At 34.2% G+C, this 13,171-nt stretch overlaps 1 long non-coding RNA gene across 2 annotated transcripts; it reads right to left on the bottom strand.

Moving 5' to 3' along the window:
- Nucleotides 1–4,903: 4,903 nt before the first annotated feature.
- LOC145103125 (uncharacterized) lies at nt 4,904–7,050 on the bottom strand. Of its 2 annotated transcripts, XR_013706374.1 has the most exons (3): nt 6,525–6,988; nt 5,957–6,284; nt 4,904–5,256 (listed from the first exon to the last, which is right to left on the bottom strand). It is a non-coding gene; the product is annotated as an uncharacterized LOC145103125 (long non-coding RNA). The 2 variants fall into 2 exon arrangements; XR_013706375.1 differs by lacking the exon at nt 4,904–5,256 and having other exon boundaries at nt 5,964–6,284; nt 6,525–7,050.
- Between the last annotated feature and the right edge of the window lie 6,121 nt (nt 7,051–13,171).

Below are 13,171 nucleotides of genomic sequence, written 5' to 3' on the forward strand. Positions count from 1 at the left end.
ATAAAATCCATAAAGTTTGCACCTTGAAGCATAATGAACCCTCCAAACATCCAAATATACAAGACTTAGCTTCTAAAATGGACTCAACCCATCAAGACCAACCAAAAGAGGAAAAATAATCATAAAACCAAAATATGAAGGGATCTAATCAAGGATAAGACAAGGTATATACTTGACACCTCAAAAGACTTGCAAAATGAGTGATGGTTCTAGATCTTTCAGCTTCACACTAAGCAATGCACCTTCAATCTTCTTCAATCTTTCAAAATGAGCAAAATAAGCACCGACTTCTCCTCAAGAGCTCAAAGACACGTCAATGGAGGCTAAGTGTCTAAATTTAGGGTATAGGAGGTATGGAGGCTGGTAAAGAGGCCAACCCTAGGGAATTAATGAGCTTAAATAGGGTGCAACAACTCAAAACTATTGTTTCATTAAACCCTAGTATGCCCTACGTTCTTCCTTTGTAAGCCCCGTATACTAGGCTTATCCTTACACCCTATAATTCTTCAACGACCATAACTTCTTCATTACAAATCCAATTTTGACGATCCTTATATCCATGAAATTGTAACGAGAAGCTCTACGCTTTTATTAACTCATAATTGCCTTAAAATTCCCTGAAAAAAATCCAATTTCCATAAAAGCCTGAACTGAACTTTTCCACAATACCCTTTGGCTCCATAACATAAACTGAGCACCCAGATCATCTAAATTACATCACCCATATCCAAATGGATAGATATCTCATTTCCTTAAAGGTTTTAAGCCTAATAATGATCTTTGGTCACCACTCCAAAATAGTAAACGATTCGGGAAAAGACGTTACACAAAATGTGCATAAGATGATAGCCTCCTTTCTGAACCAACACCCTAGAACCTCTTCTTCTTCTTCTTCTTCTAGCCATCAAAACACCAAAATGGATCCAACATCACCAAGATGGATTAGGTTTAGGGTTTTCTGAGTTAGAGGAAGGTGGAGGCTGAGAAATGCACCCTAAAACCGAGATAAGAGGGCTTAAATACGTGAGAAACCTTAAAACTTTGTGGGCATGGGCTGCAGTGCTCCTCACATTGTGAGCTCTTATTTCTCACATCATGAGCTCAGTCCATGATGAAAGCTTCATTCGGCCCTCCTCAAGTCGTGAGCCTCCATGCTGTACGTGATGAGGACCCCCTTTTCACCAAAATTAAACATTTTGACCCTCCGAAACCCTAATTCGAATCATCCAAGGAAATGGATGTTATAGTTAGGGAAAATTGAAAAAGACATGGTGAAGGGGTGTTGGAAGATAGGGATGAAGATACATTTCCTGATGAGTGAATGTGATTTTGGATCAACGGTTTGTATTATATATTAAAGTGAGTGCTTTTAGCTTGCATAACAACTACCATATCTACACGGTATCAAAAATCAACAATGATGTGTCGTTATTGGCTATATAGCATGAGAATGTGGAAAAAGACGAGATTGTAGATGTAAAAAAAGATGATATTTTCCTAAATGGACATGTTTTGTTATCTTGATTTAATGATGTTGGCATTGGTGTCAAAGGGTGTTGTGAATGTTGAAGATACTAATGGTGGGGATGAAGGTAACACAACATTGAATTTACTATATAAGGTATGTATTCCTGGTTAAATGTTTGTTGATTTGTTATATTGTTGTAAGTTAATAATGAAAGCTACATGGCCTTTCTCTGCAGGCCAGTAAAAAAAACAAAGGAATTGTGCTGATTCAGTAAGAGGAAGTGGATTGTCAAGTTCCTCGAAGAAGTTGGTGAATCCAAAGAAGGAGAATGTGTAGGTTGATTGAAGATGTCATTAACGAACAAGTTTGGTTGCAAAATTTTACAAGATTTGAAAATGTATTATTATAAATTTCAATTTGAATGATTTTTTATCAAAACCTACAACTTGCACCGAACATATATTTGTTATCATCATTTGTAATGGTATTCTTAGTTGATTAGAATAATAAAATGTTTGAAGTCGCTTCCTCTATACCGAACATATATATTTCAACATCATTGTAAAGAAATTTGTTGCGAGCATCACTAATGGTATTGTAGGTTTGCTATAATGCATTGAACATATCTATGTTGAGAGCGTTGGTAATGGTATTTTTGAGGAGTATAATGTTGTGAATCTTGTTACTTACACCTAATATATCGTGGTGTAAAGTTAGAATATATGTTTGTATAATTTTTTAATTCAATGGTATCCTTGGTTAAGTAAGATATTTAAAGTTTATATATATATATATATATATATATATATATATATATATATATATATATATATATATATATATATATATGTTGTAAAAATCACGACTAGGTCTCAATTAATCCTTAGGCGCTACCCTGCAAATTAGAGGCCGACTACCGATTAATCCTTGCATATAAAATGAGTGAAGTAGTAAAAAACGATGAAATTTAACATTTTAAAGAAGTTTTATCTCAATAGAAACTATTTGATGTATGATTAATGTTGTATTAATAATATTAACAAATTTTATTATAATATTAATAATATTTACGAAATTTATAATAATATTAGTAATATTTAACTTTTGAAAATTTAACGAACTAGCAGTTAACGGTCCCTGATTAATCCATTGATTAATCCCCGCATAGCCGATTAATCCCTTAAACATAGTCCACCGACAACCTAACTTTGAGTGTTTTTTACAACCTTGATATATATATATATATATATATATATATATATATATATATATATATATATATATATATATATATATATATATATATATATATATATATATATATATATATATATATATAAGGGAATGAATATGGGCCACCTATTTCGAATCTACCACTTAAGCGCTATAGCGTACCAGTACGACGAAACATGTCATATTCATATATGAATATGTATATGGATGGTTATATTCATTTACAATAAGTGTATTCATATATGAATACGTATATTCATATTTGAGTAAGTATAGCGGAATTGGTTATTCATATATGAATATGGCGACAGCGAGTGGTGGCCTAGGTGGTGGTGTTGGTAGTGATGGTCGCGGAGGTGGCATTGTTTGTTGGTGGCGGTGGGAGGTGGTGTATGTATATGTGAATACACATATTTATATTCATATATGAATATTACTCATTCTCCGTCAGCCCGGTATGTCGGAGCGTTTTGCGGAAAAAATAATTGATTGGCTGAGAATGATTCTCCCATTCTCAATCTTTTTTATTTTCTTAATTGAACTTACCTCTGCATGTGTGTGTGTGTGTGTGTGTATATATATATATATATATATATATATATATATATATATATATATATATATATATATATATATATATATGAATACATTTTTGGAAGTCATTTTAATTGTATTTAGTTGTGAAGAATGGATATATTTATGGCCTCTTTGATTCAGTAAAAATTTTCATGTTTCCTTTGTAACATTGAACATTTATGTGGTTCTAGCGTCATCGATACAAAAAGCCTTTAATATGAATGTTGGGTTGATTATCCTGTAAAGAATACAATGAAATTTACTAATGATTCCTAGCTCAACTGGGATGAGGTTAAGAGTGTTTTACCACACACTTACTCGCCCCGGGATCGAGTCGTGGGGGTTTCACTTCTGCTGGTGTTTAACAAGGGGGAGGTGGGTTTGGGCTTGAGTCAATCGAGCGTCAAATATGTAATGGCCAATAGGCCCCATAGACGGTGGAAGGTCCGTCACGGAGATTCGCCCTGACCACTAACAACTAACTCACCGGTTAAAAAAAAGGGATCAAACTTAGATATAATACATAACACGGAAAAACACATATTTACGTCTTTTGAATTTACTAATGTTGGTATTTGGAAACCAAACACTTTCCGGTTTAATTGAAGCTCTTTGAAAACAACATATTGGTTTTGTTCGCTTATTGCCATAAGAAAAACAAGATAACAGCCCTCACAATTGGTAAAACTTCCAGTATATTTTTAAGTACTTCAATTTATTATATAGTACACAACTTACATGGGTTGGATTGAGATCCATTTGGATTCATTTGATTAACTAGTGTGATAGTGGAATCTTTGTTCAGAAATTTGTTCAATCATACAATGTTATATGAGAGGTTTTCAAGTAAATAAATTTTGGTAATATTTTACCTTAGTTGTTCTGAAGAAGGTAAAGATAGACCAAGAGAGCCTAGGGGTCGATAATTGCATAGAGATAGTTGTTGAGTTGTTTGGCTAAATAATTAGTGTTTGTTTGCATCCCACGTCGGTTGAAGAAGAAAATATTGGGATGACTCCAAGCTTATAAAATAAGTCCAAGGCTTTGGTAGCAAATAACTATAACCAAAATACCCTTGTCATGTTTGGTTCTTTCTTTTTTTCTTTTATTTTTTTAGTGTAGAAAATGTTAGTTAACACTTTGTAGAATGGGAGTGAAATTTCGGGAAGGCTTGAGAGATTAGTCTATGTTATTGTTTTTCTTTAGTTTTGGAGGTTTTCGTATGTTTTTTTATGTCTAGTTATTTTTCTATATTATTATTATTATTGGGAGGATTGTCGGGGATTGTTGAGGCCATTTTCCCATGGGTGGGATGGAGATCCATTTGGATTCATTTGGGCATTTGGTGTTATGATGGAGGCGTTGTTCAAAAATATGCTTCATCAAGCAAATTTATGTGAGATGTTTTCAAGTAAATAATTTTTTGTAATAATTTACCTTAAATGGTCTGAAGGCGGTAAATATGACTGTGAGAGACTGGGGGTCAGTTATTGCATGGAGATAGCCTTAGTTCTTAAGGCATTTCCAACCCCCTCTTCTTTAATGCAACAACCACAACCCTAACCATCGTCAAAATGAGACTCATTTTCTCTTTATTTGTTGTAAAGTTATTAGTAGACACGAACATCACACACGATATAAACATAAGGATTGGGAGAATAGAAAATATGGATCTCCAAAACCATAGTTGATTGAATGTAAAAAACAATTTGAACCAAGTTGGAACCCACATAGCTCTAGTTAAAGAAAAAAGAAATTGAACGCTTCCCTTCCTCGCTGTTTGGGTTGAACTGATCAATTTTCAAAACAACACTACATAGGCAGATGCTTGCAGCTCGTGCGGTCAATAGTGCGAACGAGTTAGTCAATAACAACCTTCATAACTATATAGGACCCATGTACTGGCTAAAATCCTCCGACCTTCAAGTTAGTGGATAAAGCCCTTTCATCATTGTCGTGAGTGCAAATAAAAATAATTCCTACATCATAATAGAGCGCCACAACACATAAAAATCAAATATTAAATAAATATATTTGGGATAATTGAACGAGAAGTATCAAAACAATATCGTGAAGGATGCTAGTGAAAACCACAAAAAGTAGGGTGGCGCCTGAGGCAGATGTCACTCAAGAAGGTGGCAAGTAAGTTTTCGAGATTACTCACTCTATTAAACACACTCAATATGGTTGCAACTGTGATGCTTTTTAGGTGGAAACGGTTGCGAGTTAAATGTTATTGGCTAGAGATCCAATAACGCCTAGTTTTTTAAGGATTTAGTTACCTATACAGTCAACTCCAAAGCAGTTTGTAATGTCTCAAAATAAACTATAGCTTATTTGATTTAGTTAAACACAATATTTATTTCATTATATCAAATCATAGGGTTAACCCTAAAGCTTTTAAATCGAACATATATTTAATAATCATCCCATTTACTTGAGTTTGAAAAAAAAAACTTAAAGATATTTCTATTCCATTGATATTGTTGTTGTACCTTTTTGTTGAGAGAGCAATGCAGAATAAAATAACTTTGCTACACTAGAAAAGAATAAAGGGTTATTGACATAAAAATTCCTACGTTTTCTAGTTTCATGTGATTATTTTCCTATGATGATTTTAGGTGTGTTTATGCCTAATATTTTGGGTGTTTTTGTCAAATGTGCCATTTAACAGGTTACCTATCAATTTCCCGGTAACAAGATCCCTCATCTTCCTCATTAAACCTCTTATTCATCTGGTAAATAAAAAAGGAGCATAAAATACACACATAACACACCAATACACACATCAGAAGCAAAATCATACACACACTAATTGGATTTTGAATTTTTCCTTTTTTTCAGTTGCATCCATCCATGATCCTACACAAACACATGCTTGTTCACATATAGCTTCCATTTCAAACCCTTTGAAATCGTAAGTCCCTCCCCCTTCAGTTGAATCTGGGAGTTAAATCACATATGATGTGTAGATTTTGGGCCTATATCTCTCTATATATCTGCAGGTCTATCAAACAAATTGAAGGTTGATAACTTGTATATTCAAAATTAAGGAAATTAGCAGCAACCATGTATGTGTCTTGCAAGAAATGCTATCGATAGAACACCCATATCTAAAATCGATTTGGAAGAACTCATGAACGTGTTGTATCAAAACTAATTTTAGATGTTGAATTGGAAAATCAATATACAAACCCAATAGTCATCAAAAAGAAAAAAAAAAGACAAAATCCAACCATCGTGGTACCTGGTACATCTCACAACAAGAGTAATTTTAGATGAACAACGAAGTGGTAGGTGTGTGCATTCGGCAGAAGGAGGAGATCGTCTTCTCTAGTGAGGTGTGTGCAACAAATTTATGGTGAGGTGTGTGTACAAGAGGTGGTCATCTTCTCTGGTGAGACCTCAGCCTCTGATCCAACCATCGTGACATGATGAGCTTGGATTCCCCTAAACCCCTTTGTTTGATTTATGTGTTACCTTTTTATAGAATATAGAGGCGATGGATACGATGGTGATGAACAATCAAGGGTGATGATGGCATCTGGGTATATAGCTACTGTTACTGGAGCTTGCTAGGGGTGGGCGGTGATGAACAAGAAGGGGCAGCAGTGGGAGTTGGGTTTCAGCGGTGGCTGGGTGGAATACGGGGGTGGGTATATAAAGAAAAATGTTTATGAAGGGAAATATTAGCAGCTACAACTCTATTAACCTGCTAAATGATAAATTTGAAAAAAAAAAAAAAAAAAAAAAAAAAAAAAAAAAAAAAAAAAAAAGCCCAAATAAATGTTAGGTACTCCTACACCTAAAACTGTTACAGGGGAAAAACTGCACAAAACTAAAAAAAACTTAAGGAATTTTATGTCAATAATAACCCAAGAATAAAATGTTGGTTTTATGTTCCTTGGAATCTTTGGGATTTGGAGGAACTGGATTTTAATTCCTTCTAGGTCCAATGTGTTGTTGTATTTTCCTTTCCATTAGAATTAATAAAATCCTTTAACAGATAGATTTCAATATTTCATCTTATGGAATGCTTCGTTGAATATGATTTGAATGGTTGTGATTTAATCCCAAAAACTACAATAAAAAACTAATAATAAAAAATAGTGTCATTTTTTTATTGGATTGAACTTGTATTCATTTACCATAATGGAAAAAAATATTTAGGGGTATAATAGTCTAATCATGTTATGAATCCATCTGCTTCATTTTTCATCACCATTTTCTATTTGATGTTTGCTTTCCCATATATTCATTTTTGTCATACTAAGGAAGTTGTTTATATGAATTTTAAGAGATAATGATTTTTTGTGTATATATTTAGTTCCTTAAGCCATTGAACTTGTTTATCTTATTCAAAATATACTATTATGACTTGCAATATCCACTGATTATGATATGTTCTAAATGCCCAAAACAATTAAATGTTAAAACGTTTACAAAAAAAACTTAAGTGAGTAAATGTGTATATGGTAGAAAGCTTGTCCCTTTACAAGCCATTATCTTTATTATTAAACATGAAATTTTTCTCGTTAACACGTAAACATGTTAAGAAATCAATGTTTACTTTATAATTTATTTAGAATAACTATTTTTGTAATACTAATTTAATTTGAAATATTAAATTCATAGAAAGAAGAAACTCAATAAATTTATATAAAACTCTTTTACATTTCTAATTGATATGAAAATTTTGTAATGTTGACAATTTCCTATTTCAGGAATTTGATGAAAAGATTATGTTTAAAATATATCATTATAATTAGGTATAAGGTCATAACGATATATTTCCTCGTGAATGTCTATATAACCTTTCACTTGAGAGTCATATCTTGCATATATGGTAGCTTACAAAATACAATAAGATTGTTAGTAGTAATTGTTAGTCTTATGGTTCTTATGTAATCAGAATTAGATGGGTTTAATTAGTTCCAATTATCAATTACATATGGATTATGTGCACTTGTACCAACAATCTTCCTTTTAATGACGCTAGCAAAAAAATTTAATGCCAAAAATTTTACTAAGAATGTGAATAAATAATAAAAATATTGATTATCTTATCATTTACTGAATCCGAAATGGATAACCAAACTCCCAATGGATGGAGAACCCATGAGATTTAGATAAGTCTAATCAAAACTTTAGTTTGAAAATAAAGACTTTGGAAATAAATGTGATGCATAAGTAGTTTGTAATGTCCTAAAATTTAAAACTAGGTTATTAAATAAATAAATAAATAAAGTACGATTTATGTAAAAATAAATTATTATGGTAGAATCATATCATTAGCTGATATGAAGTTTAGAAAGTTAAAAGTGGAAATGACAATACTTGAAAGTTCAAGGGCCAAAATTGTCAAGTTGGAAAAGTGTGATGACCAAAGGGTTGAATCATTTAATGGAAAGGACTACAAAAGTTACATAATGGATGGAAAAGGATTTATTATGTCAAAAGTTAATTTAAAATCACAAAATATCAGTTTATAGTGGAATTGGCAAAATAGGCAAACTAGAGGGAGTAAATGTGAAACATGAAGGAAATAAGATGCACACTCTCTTCCCATGCTCATACTAGTAGTGTTTTACATGAAGGGGGAAATGAAATGACAATTAAAGCTCAAGAGAAACCCTAGGAATCGATCTCAAGCCTTTTTTGTTCATTTGGTGCAAGTTGTGAAGAAATGAGGTAGCTCAACGTATACTTTCTTCCTCCGTTAGTGTAGAATTCTTTCATCTATGGAGTTTTAGTTATATTATATTTTTCTCATTTGATGATTGAGTTTTGGTTTTCTAACCTCCCTTGTGTGGTTTCCATAATTCTAATCTCATATCAATCATCTCGTTGATGGATTTGATGATTTGGGTAAAAAGCTTCATGAACCCTAGAAATCTAATTTAGGGATATTGCAATTGGCAATGAAATGCAATTGTATTCTATGACTTAGATGATGTTTAATGACAATGAATCCAATTTCATCGCTCAAAAAATCCACGATGGTAAAATATGGCATAAACATGGATTTTAGATGGCTTTGGGAAAATATGATGACATCAATTGATTTTATGAACTAAGGTATTATTGTTGATCAAATGAAGTTCATAACCATGAATGGATGCTATTAAAATGATTTTGATGAAAAATACTAAGTTTTGATTGATTATTGGATGAATCCATGGAGGTTGTACTAATAATAGCATTTTGGGAATTTTATGAATAACTAAATGATAATTGACATCTAAGAGGTGAATGTCATTCATGGATATGAATTGAAACTCTAGAAATGATATTGGAACATAAACATGAAGGGATGATGGTAAAGTTTTAGCTCTAGTGATTGTTTTGGCCCAAAGGAAAATTAGCGAAACATGGAATGGAATTTAGGATTCCTTAGTTAGTGTATGTACTTACAATGAAATTAATGGTGGTTTCATATGCTTGACAACTTTCATATAAGTGTTCAATAATATGGAAATTGTTGGGTAGCGTAGGATTTATTTTGTATTGCGTCATTGGGCTCGGTTAATAGTCCATGTTTTGCACTCCGGTTTGGGCCTGTCCAACCGTGAGCATGTAGGGTTTACTATATAATAATGTGCTTGCATGCATGTTAAAAAAACGATCTAGAAGACGATAGCGATTACGATAGTTCACAGTTTATTTTCTTTATCGTTCTTGTAAACTCTTTAATCCTCTACAGTTGTAGTTCTTTATCGAGCTCTTCTGAGGATTGATTATTAATCATTCGACATCGTTTGATCCATTATTGTGTTCTTGCTGTTTACTTGTTTATTTCTTTACCTGTTTCTTAGATCTAATCGATCTTCAAGTTAGTTTTTAACTTATCAATTGGTATCAAAGCAGGAGGCTGTGTAATCGATACACTTCTTTTCTGTGAAAAAGGTTTCGATTAGGGTTATTCTGTAATTACTGATATTTATTGAGCCGTCATCTCATTATTGACGTATCTCGATATTTATTGTTTTGCCCTAATTTGATTTATTACAAGTCTGATCTTTGAACAGGTTATTCGACCATTATGGACGAGTCGCAATCGAATCCCATCAATATTTCGAACAGCATTGGATCAACAACGAAGATTCCCATCCTGTACACCCATGATTATGAAGTCTGGGCGCATCACTTTGAAGATTACGTTATAGGATCTGAAGATAATGGATACCTCATCTAGGAAGCAATCATTAATGGACCGTTTTCTCATTCTGCAACTTCAAGGATTATTAAAACTCAAAAGGAGTATAATGATCTTCTGAAAGATGTTAAAGATATTGCGCAAGATGAAAAAGATAAATTTCAGTGCAATATCAAGGCGTTAAGATTGATCAGATTCGCCCTTCAGTCCGATACTTTCAGGCTGGTAAGTTCATGCACGACGACAAAAGAAATATGGGACAGGTTACGTGAACTATACTCTACAGACGAAAATCTAGAACACTCCATTCAAACCTTACTCTTGTCTGAGTTTGGTGAATTCAAGCAAGGAGCCGAAGAAACTGTGACCCAAACGTTCGATCGCTTCAATCATCTTCTTAGCAAGATGATCAAACATGACATCGAAAGGAAGCTTATTGAGCAGAAGGTTACATTTTTGAACGGGCTCAGATCCGAGTGGAGAGCAGTTGTGTCCACAGTTAAAGCGCATGAGCAATTTAAATCCTACTCCTTGGCGAAACTGGTGGGCATCTTGAAATCTCAGGAGAAGATCGTGTTGCAGGAGAAGAATGTGGTTTCAAGTCTAGGTTCGTTAGCCCTCTTGTCCAAAAGTAAAGTTGTGATGGAGGACGAAGACCTCAACTTGGAGGATTATGACCTCACGTCTGAGGATTATGCTATGATGGTGCCCTAAGAGGTTCATCAAAAGGAGATTCCCCACCAACAAAAATCAAAATTGGCAGGGAAGTTACAGCTCTGAAAAGGTTAAAGATGAACCGAAGGCTGAAGAATCAAAGAAGGAACCGAAGGCTGAGGATGATTCTGGAGTAAGCTGCTACTATTGTGGTGGAAAGAACCACTATGCAAAGGATTGTGTCCTCAAAAAGATGGCTGAAAAGGATGAGGAAAAGGATGAAGAAGCTTTGTTGTAGAAAAAGCTGGATGAAATTAGGAAGAAGAAATCTACCGCTAATCCCTCTATGAATGCTCTAATTGTGCAGGGTTCGGTAGCTGATGACGAGTTCGGTGGCGTGGAGGTTTGGTCAACCGACTCTGAAGATGATGAAGTGAGGAAGCCTTCTCATGGAAAGGCTTATGTGGCTAAAGAAGAAAGCAGTGGAGGAAGATGCTTGATGGTGTCTGACATATCTCATATGAGGGGATATAACACGGATGGTGGGAGTAATGAATCGAAGGAGCAACAAGACATGTGCTTTACAGCTAAGCCGCTTAGCATCCAGTTCAACGAACTTGACGAACTGATCAAGAAGGTACAATCCATCTTTGTCTCATTTAAAGTCCCACAAAGCTCATATGAAAAAGAACTAAAAAATGTTAATTCAAGAATCTCTCATCTAGATAGTAGTTTAACTCAAACTCGAGTCACCAATTCTAACCTAACTGACCAATTAAGCAGGGTGTCTTCGAAGAGTGAGGAACGGCGCATGTGGATCGAACTAAAGGAGTCGGAATTAATCAAAACAAAAGATGAAAACATTTATTTACAAAGAGACAATTTAAATTTGTTGAAACAGCGAAATGTTTTTTGTTTGATTGCCAAACGTCTTTACACTAATATTACTCAGCTTCATTTGGATTGTGAAATAGGACAAAAGATTCATCGCATGATTTTACCCTTCCTTGAGTTTAAGGAGGATGAAATTGATGCAGAAGCGTATAATTGTGAGAGTGTTATTTCATCTGAGGACGTTAATCCGACCTATATGTATGGACTGGACAAAATAGAATTTTTCATTAAATCCAAGGAGCATAAGGACATGCTTAAAAACCTTTTGGATGAAAATGACAGACTGAAGCTGAGAACCGAAACCATACAAAAATTTGACTCTTTAAACGCCAACTTGAGCTCAGAAAATAAAATTGATGTTGAAAATGCATCTGAGCTTAATGAAGACGACAATATGAGTGAAATTTCTGTAGAGGACACGGTTGACTGTTCAGAATTTGTAAAAAGCGAACCTGAAAACCACAAGAATCTAATTTCAGAAAATTCAGTGGAGTTCGCTCGTTTGTCCCAAAAAAAGTCCCCGATTCTTGCAGAGAAGGCCGTAGTATATCAAAAGGTTAGAACCACTCCAAATCAGGTATACAAGGTCACAGGCGTAACCGAACATCAGACTGCCGAACTCACAGCTATTGTAAACGAAGACAATGCTGATGGCTGCGATGAGTTCTTCTGGTCAGTTCCCATTGACAATGCTGATGAAACAGTTGGTTTGTCTGAAAGGACCTCATGGAAAAGCAAAGGGAGATACGTACCAGAACCCTTGAATAAACCTGATAACTTCGATGTGCCAAGCACAAGCGGTACGAAAGACATTTCTCAAGAAAAAGGAATTCCAGCAAAAGAAGTCACATCTTCAACTGAAACTTCCTCAGTTCAGAGTGAACCAGCCATAGAAAAACTGAAACCGAAAGCTAACATCCATCATCAACCGAAGCAGATGAGAGATCAAAAACGTCAAAGGAATCAGAGATACAGGAAGAATCTCTCTGAAAGAAAACAGTTTTGGCAGTCTCAGAATGCTTATTTCTCACATCAAGACAAAAACTTAAAGTCATAGAAAAATCCTGTTGAATCGCAAGAGAGCAACCACAACCGAAAGCAGAGGTTCGGTTCGGAGAAAAACGTCAACCGAAAGCAAAGATTCGGCTCTGAGAATGATTTCAACCGAAAGCAGAAGTTCGGTTCAGAGA

This window comes from Lactuca serriola, chromosome 4 (assembly GCF_051521515.1).
Source record: "Lactuca serriola cultivar US96UC23 chromosome 4, Lser_US96UC23_V15, whole genome shotgun sequence".
In the NCBI taxonomy this organism is placed as follows: domain Eukaryota; kingdom Viridiplantae; phylum Streptophyta; class Magnoliopsida; order Asterales; family Asteraceae; genus Lactuca; species Lactuca serriola.